Source organism: Dermacentor albipictus, chromosome 6, assembly GCF_038994185.2.
Source record: "Dermacentor albipictus isolate Rhodes 1998 colony chromosome 6, USDA_Dalb.pri_finalv2, whole genome shotgun sequence".
NCBI lineage: Eukaryota > Metazoa > Arthropoda > Arachnida > Ixodida > Ixodidae > Dermacentor > Dermacentor albipictus.
In genome coordinates, this window is record NC_091826.1 from 135,837,298 (window position 1) to 135,846,176 (window position 8,879).

Genomic DNA, 8,879 nt, shown 5'->3' on the forward strand with positions numbered 1-8,879 from the left:
AGGGTCCGAAATAGCGTCGGAGTAGTTTCTCACTCAGTCCTCGTCGGCGTATCGGTGCCGAAACCCAAACACGGTCGCCGGGCTGGTACTCAACAAAGCGTCGTCGGCGGTTGTAGCGTCGGCTGTCGGTCCTTTGTTGGTTCTTGATCCGTAGGCGGGCGAGCTGTCGGGCTTCTTCGGCGCGCTGGAGATAGCTAGCGACGACAACATTCTCTTCGTCAGTCACGTGGGGCAGCATGGCGTCGAGCGTCGTCATCGGGTTCCTGCCGTAAACCAGCTTAAACGGCGTGATCTGTGTTGTTTCTTGCACCGCCGTGTTGTAAGCGAATGTTACGTACGGCAGGACGGCATCCCAAGTCTTGTGTTCGACGTCGACGTACATCGAGGAAATTGTGGCAACCAGTAATGCGTTTGTCCTCTCGGATTCCGCCGCATCTACCCCGACGACCATAATTCCCGAACCAGACTACGACATTAATCCAAGTCTCCCAGTGATTAAGCAACAGCAGCTCAGAAGTCTGCTCCGACGATACAAAGGCTGCTATTCGACGACATCGAGGATTCGACAAACACCAGTCGCCAACCATCGCATAATCACCGAGGAGTACGCTCGACCACTCCGCCAAAGACCTTACCGAGTTTCGCCGCGAGAACGTGAAGCTATAAGAGAACAAGTCTACGAAATGCTGTGCGACGACATCATCCAGCCGTCGAAAAGCACGTGGGCATCCCCTGTTGTCCTGGTGAAGAAAAAGGACGGAACCCTACGTGTCTGCATCGATTATCGTCGTCTGAACAAGATCACGAAGAAGGACGTAATAATAATAATAATATTTGGGTTTTACGTGCCAAAACCACTTCCTGATTATGAGGCACGCCGTAGTGGAGGACTCCGGAAATTTTGACCACCTGGGGTTCTTTAACGTGCACCTAAATCTAAGCACGTGTACCCCCTTCCACGGATAGACGACGCATTGGATCGGCTCTGCAACGCTAAGTACTTCTCCTCGATGGACCTCAAGTCTGGCAATTGGCAAATAGAAGTCGACGAAAGAGATCGCGAAAAGACCGCCTTCATCACCCCAGACGGCCTCTACGAGTTCAAGGTTATGCCATTTGGACTGTGCTCGGCGCCTGCAACGTTCCAGCGCGTGATGGACACGGTTTTAGCGGGATTGAAATGGCAGACCTGTCTCGTTTACTTGGATGACGTCGTTGTATTCGCCAGAAATTTCGACGATCACCTTAGGCGGCTTGCCACAGTACTAGAGGCCATCAAGTCATCAGGGCTCACTCTGAAGCCAGAAAAATGCCGCTTCGCTTACGACAAGCTTCTGTTCCTAGGCCACGTCATCAGTAAATCCGGAGTGCGGCCCGACCCACAGAAAACAGCTGCCATCGCAAAGTTCCCGCAGTCCACCGACAAGAAGGCGGTGCGTAGATTCCTCGGCATGTGTGCCTACTACAGGCGCTTTGTCAAGGACTTTTCACTCATCGCCGAGCCGTTGACACGTCTAACTAAATGTGATGTTGAGTTCAAGTGGGAAACGCCGCAGGCCGGCGCATTTGAAGAACTCAAACGACGCATGCAGTCGCCGCCGGTACTTTCGCACTTCGACGAGTACGCCGATACAGAAATCCATACTGAAGCCAGTAGCCTAGGCCTCGGTGCCGTTCTAGTCCAGAGGAAAAACGGAGTCGAACAGGTGATATCTTACGCTAGCCGGTCGCTGTCAAAAGCGGAAGGCAACTATTCTACGACCGAAAAGGAATGCCTCGCCATCGTTTGGGCTACAGCTAAATTTCGCCCTTATCGTTATGGCAGGCCATTCAAAGTCGTCAGTGACCATCACGCGTTGTGTTGGCTAGCGAGTATAAAGGATCCTTCAGGACGACTGGCGCGGTGGAGCCTCAGACTACAAGAATACGACATCACTGTAACCTACAAGTCCGGACGAAAACATTCCGATGCCGATTGCCTATCACGCGCCCCCATTGACCCGCCGCCGCAAGATGACGAAGATGACGAGGCCTTCCTTGGCGTGATAAGCGCGGAAGACTTCGCTGAACAGCAACGGGCAGTCCCGGAGCTAAAAGGCCGAGTGGAATATTTGGAAGGGCACACCGGCGTTGTCCCCAGGGCATTTAAGCACGGATTATCTTCCTTCACGCTTCAAAACAATCTCCTCGTGAAGAAGAAATTTTCACCAGTCCGTGCCAACTACCTTCTTGTTGCCCCGTCAGGACTTCGTCCAGAAGTATTGCACACCCTACATGACGATCCGACCGCTGGACACCTCGGTTTTTCCCGGACACTATCGAGGATACAAGAAAAGTATTATTGGCCGCGCCTCACCGCCGATGTCGCCCGTTATGTCAGAACATGCCGAGACTGTCAGCGACGCAAGACACCACCGACAAGGCCAGCCGGATTACTACAGCCAACCGAGCCTCCTTGCCGAGCATTCGAGCAGATCGGGATGGACTTGCTGGGACCCTTTCCGGCGTCAACAACCGGAAATAAGTGGATCGTCGTGGCGACAGACTACCTCACCCGCTTCGCTGAAACTAAAGCACTGCCGAAAGGTAGCGCAGCCGAAGTGGCGAAATTCTTTGTCGAAAACATCCTGCTTCGACATGGCGTCCCAGAAGTCCTCATCACCGACAGAGGAACGGCCTTTACAGCGGAGCTCACCCAAGCCATTCTGAAATACAGTCAGACAAGGCACAGGAGGACCACGGCCTACCACCCGCAGACGAATGGTCTTACGGAGCGGCTGAATAAGACCCTCACCGACATGCTAGCGATGTACGTCGACGTCGACCACAAGACCTGGGATGCCGTCCTGCCGTACGTAACATTCGCTTACAACACGGCGGTGCAAGAAACAACACAGATCACGCCATTTAAGTTGGTTTACGGCAGGAACCCGATGACGACGCTCGACGCCATGCTGCCCCAAGTCACTGACGAAGAGAATGTTGACGTCGCTAGCTATCCCCAGTGCGCCGAAGAAGCCCAGCACGTCGACCCAGCACCTCCACCAGATGTCACGTGGTAGTGACGGTGAAGAAAGAACACATCAGCAGTACTGTGAAAGACAAAACTAGCTTTTATTGGGCGAACCTGTGCCCACAAAACAGGCTACACTTAAAGCACAACGATAGCGGCGAACACAGTCGGCGATCGTCGAAAATCTGATCAGAGGGTCAAGCGCGTCGGTTTTTATTGAGCAGTCGTCGAATGTTCCAGACTAATCGTTCGAACCCGCGTGCCTTCCACAAAGTTCTACACCATTCGCGTTACGCGATGAAATCAGATAACACAAGGTTCGGCGACAACAGACAGCCGAGTAGAAGCATCGATAACTTTCCAGAACCATCGGATACATTCAGGTGCGTCCCTCGCTGTGCGATTACAGTTGTTAAGCGGCGAAACGTGGTCGCCCGATAAAGATAAGTGCACGTGTCAGTATCATTGCGCCGAAAAGTTATTCCTTCACACCACGCATGAGTAGGCGGACTTTCTTCTCCTCGGGCATATGAGGGTCGGCGTGGCGGAACAGACGGTTCATTTCTTCCGTGAAGATGGCAACGTTCTCGTTAGGTAGCTGCACTCGGGCGCCCAGCATGCCTTCGGCCCTTGCGCACGACGCTCGTAAAGATGCGGTAGGAAGCCGCTACTGAACACGTCCCATGTTATGGTTGACTCCCGGTTCTCAAACCACGTTCTGGTGGTGTCTTCTAAGGCGAAGTACACATGCCGCAGCTTGTCGTCGTAGTCCCTGTTGTTGAAAGTCGCAATTCGTTCGTAGGTCTCCAGCCAGCATTCCGGGTCTTCAGTAGCTGCTCCGTGGAAGGTCGGTGGGTCCCGAGGTTGATGCAGGATAACGGGAGACGCTGGGGCAGCCATTGGGGTTGTCTTCGCCACGATCTCCTTTGTCGTCTCAGGTAGAAGTCCGTGCTCTGGGGGCAGTCCTTGCAGTCTGCGGCTAGCGCGCTGGTCTTGGGCGACGTTGGCTTTGTCCTCGGGCTTCGGGCTTAGATTGCGGCTTTGCGGGGGCGTTCGGTACATGAACGCACAAGCACCTCCACCAGATGTCACGTGGTAGTGACTGTGAAGAAAGCAGCCAAACTGAGAAAGACGAAACTAGCGTTTCATTGGGCGAACTTGTGCCCTCAAAAACAGGCTACACTCCAAGAACGGCGACAGTGGCGAACACAGTCGGCGATGGTCGATAATCTGATCAGCGGGTCAAGCGCGTCGGCTTTTTACATCAGTCGTCGAATGTGCCAAAGTAATCGCTGGGACCCGCGTGCCTTCCACAAAGCTTTACATTATTCGCCTCGTGCACACATGCGTTCAGATTACACAAGGTTCGGTCACAGACAGCGGATGGAAGCATCGATAACATTCCAGAAACTTCCAATACATGCAGGTGCGTCCTGCACTGTGCGATAACATTTGTTAGGCGGCAAAACGTGTCGCCCGATAAAGACAAACAAGTACACGTGCCTATATCTTGACGACATAGCCATATTTTCTGAGACATCACTAGACCGCATGTACCACTTGCGTGCAGTATTACGAACAATTCAGGATGCAGGCCTCACGGTAAACCCGGTAAAATGCAAATTCGCCTAGCTGCAGGTTAAGTATCTCAGACACGCAGTGGGATGAGGTGTACATGCTCCGGACCCTGAGAAAGTACGCGCAATCCAGCAGCTGAGACCGCCCAAGACAAAACGTGAACTGAGAAGTGTCCTCGGGCTTCTCAACTACTATCGAGACTATTGCCTAACTAGTGAAGAATCGCCGTGCAGGATTTGTTTTCGCATGTTCGGAGACAAGTGTTAAGTGTCGTTTTAAGGTAGCTCTAAAAGATGAATATTTTTGTCTTTAATGTCGAAATGTACCCGCCGTGGTTGCTCAGTGGCTATGGTGTTGGGCTGCTGAGCACGAGGTCGCGGGATCGAATCCCGACCACGGCGGCCGCATTTCGATGGAGGCAAAATGCGAAAACGCCCGTGTGCTTAGATTTAGGTGCACGTTAAAGAACCCCAGGTGGTCAAAATTTCCGGAGTCCTCCACTACGGCGTGCCTCATAATCAGAAAGTGGTTTTGGCACGTAAAACCCCAAATATTATTATTATTATGTCGAAATGTCTTGCGTGGCGTGTGAAATAGTCACTCATTTGCTGGTGCGACCGATTGAGCTGAGACTATAGCTGACACTAATCCTGTCGCTGCGGTTGAGTGTGCTCTGGGGGACCTCGGGGCGCACAAAGTGGGTCTCGCGTTTTGGAAGAATCACGGTGCGGACTGGTGACCGCGAGAGACACTATACCACAGGACAATTCGGACTCCATCCTGTTCATGTGCCTTGTGTTAGAGGAGTCAAACCTACGCGAACTTATTAATACTGTTGATACTGTTAAGTGTGTCATAATTGTTTTTGCGTTGGCAGGATGGCGAGACTTTTGTTTGCTAATGCGAGTGTGAAGTCTACTGGCATTACAAGCATAGTCATGTGTTTCTTTTGCATTATTACGCGAGGTTATCCTTTTGTGTGTGAAATGGAGATTGGTCCTGTGTGCGGGAAGGGCTTAATTTATTTTTGTGCGCGTTTTTTTATCATGTTACGTGGACATCGAGTGTCCAGTAGCACTCCTGAGGGGCGGAGAGTCACAGGTTAGGGAGTTGACCTTGCTCTTGTTTTGTGGCCCAGTTTAGGCGACTAAAGCAAAACGCAGGATGAGTTCACACCTGCTGCATCGGCCAATAACCGGAAACGAAGCACGCAGGTGGATTCCGCGAAGAGGGGACGCGAGAAACATCCACGGGTGGAGAGAAAACGGATTAGTGGCTGCGTCGTAGAAAAGGCACTAGATCTGCACCCTCGCTCGGAACAATAGGGTAGACGGCCTGAGCTGAAGGGGAGCGTTTGGGGAGACGGGCGTGAAGATCAAAGGTAGGAGGTGCTTGAGGTCACCGCCACCACTAATGCCCATGCGGTTCCCAAGTGTCCCGTCGACCGTCTCGGTCACAGAAATTGGGCGACGCGACACTGCCCAGCTGGTTTCATGTTTGGCATCCGCGTGCGCCTTTTTAGAATGCCAGTGAAAACGGCGGTAGCTTTACCACCACTTAGCCGGCTACGACAGAGGGATGCTTTTGTGTGCGATCCCCATCGGGTCCCAATTACGGTGTTAGGATTTCAATCGAACCGGCCCACAGCTGCATGGGAGACAGAGTTTTCTCAGTACTGGCATGGCAGCCCACTGTACGGCAGATATGCAGTTAATAAGCCGTGGTTTCGTTGAAACATTCTAGCATCTTGCATGGCGGCCGCTTGCAGGAGAAAAGGGGAGGACATCAGGGCCGATACTCGCAGCCCAACGTAGGGGAGAGGGAGACGACACGTGTATTCGCGAAATCCTATCCCCTAGCGTGCTGTAAAGAGTGCCACTGTTTCCACCAATGCCGTGGGCGGCACGAAGGTTGTTCTGCTATTGGTTACAATGATGTGAACTCGCATGTGTGATTGGCTGGTTTGCCACTACTTTGCGCAACTGAGGGCTTAAAAAGTCATGTTTGGTTGTGTGGAGAGGGCGGAGCTTCGGGCATGGACTCGGACAGATGCCTCGACGTTTGAATAAAGCCTCACTTTATCGGACAACGGCTCTTCCTTCGATCTGCCACCGGGCTCTCCAATCATCGAGGGGCGCCGGCTTCGGACCTTCAACACCTTCCCTTCTTAACTAGTGCTGAAGCTACCAGAGGACAAAGGGAATTGAAATTAACTGCCCTTTAATGTAAAACTATTGCAACATGTGTTTATTCTAACCTCCTGACGTCAGAGTTGCGTAACCACCGACGCAAGCATCTTGCGGTCACCCGAAGGTTTGTCTGAAAAGACCAATCAAATGCTCTCCTCGTTCATAGGAGGACGCTTTTGCTTGCTTCAAAGACAAATAACATTGCCTACACTAAGCAGCTTGTCTTATCAAATTGGCTGACAAGAGGCGAGGAGCCCGCTCAAGTGGAGAGAGATTTGATGGGGCCGAGCCACTGCACTGAAAATCGATAACCGGACCAAGAGGGTGGTGCGGCGTCTGCGATTGGTCCGCTTGCCCTTATTTAACTCGCGGTGACTGGTCGAAAATTGCAGCGGCATGCAACGGAAAGTTAAGAATGCCGTTAAAATGAATCCCCAGCAAAGAAGAGTTGGCAGAACGGGGTCTTAAACGTGCCGAAACTGCTCTACGACTTTACGCGGCCACGCAAAAAAGTTTATTATACGCAAATAAACCCAGGCTCTCCGGTAGGTGCGAGTAGCCAGCGCCCGGACGATCGGCGGCAACAATATTTTATTCCTTTACGAATGGGGCAGCCTGCGGCTATTCATAAGAAAACTTAATTTTGTTCGGCATAGTAATGCATCTTTATCTCGTAGACAGATTCAAAAGATTCAAAAGATTGGTGGCGCTGCCGTCACGAAGTTCCCGCACCAGCTTGCTGTGACGTCATGGATTTTGATGGCTCAGTGTAGTAATTTTTTTTTTTTACGAATGAAGGTGTTCTTCATTGTATTCTAAAAAAAAGTGAGGAAGTTGTACTGAACCAAGACAGCCCAAGGTTGTAAAAAACTTTAAATCCATGACGTGACGATGAGGTGTTAGCACGGAAATTTGGGAGCGATAGCCGGAAAATTGAATGGTGAGCTTCATTTTCTCCTACAATAAACTTACTAGCAAGAAATTAACAGAAGTGGATATTTAAAACGACGCTTTTTCATTCAAATTGTTCTAAGGTGTCATTAGTGTCCCCTTAGAAGGAATGCACTTGGCTGAAAAATAGGATAACAAGCATCACTGGTTCTCATCAGGGTAGCATTGCCAGTATAGCAGACAGCATGCACTGGCTGATCCGAGAGGGAGCCCTGCCGCCTCCCCCCCCCCCCCCCCATCTCTTCCCGATTTCCAATTGATTCAGAGCAGTGATACTGTTTCTGCACCTTAAAAAGACACAATGCCCAGGAGATTCCTGCTGCGCTGGCTACAGTACGTAGTGGCCGGCACTGCCCACCACCCAACTCAGTCTCAATCTTTTTGCGATTCGGCCCTTGTTATGCAGAAAGTCCGGATCACTGGTTCTCCAAGCAACTTTCTGACTGGATGCTGCTGTTTCTGGTTTGATGTCCGTATCAGTGCACTGCTGTATATCATAGGACGCTATTGTTTATTCTGCTAAAACTAGAAAGATGTGCACTCATGTTGACGCCTAATGCATACACCTAGTTTCTGAATGTCCCTCTTAACGCAGGCATATTGCCTGAAAAGACCCACTGTACGTTTACTTTGTTCACGAGTGACACTGCAAGCCACACCCAGTCCCGGTGCAGTTACAAAGTATCTCAGCTGAGTGCTTAAAGTCGTCAAATGTGCTACTGAAGGCACTGTGCACCGATTGATCACTGGATGAAATGCTTGCGGTGGCATTAACAGTGTTTATTTTTGCTTCCTATTATACATTTTCATGGCGTCTGCGTTTGATCACGGTGACACTAGAGAATGAATGGCCAAATGATTCACCTTTCGCGTTTCGGCTGTGGTGACCTCCCGCTTATTTTGAATCTGAAAACAGATGTCAGTAATAAAATGTGTACCTACGACGCGCCAAAAGCAAGAATCAGAAGAGCTACATGGACCATTAGGCTGACATAAATAAACGGACGTAAATGAGTGATTGAAAACATTAAATGCTTGCTGCTCTTGCCAATGGCGGTGTGAGGTGGGCAATAACTTATTTCTGATTCCTCTCCTTATTTTAAAATTTACTTCTGCTCATCTACTTAACTGCTTTGGTCACGCCTTAA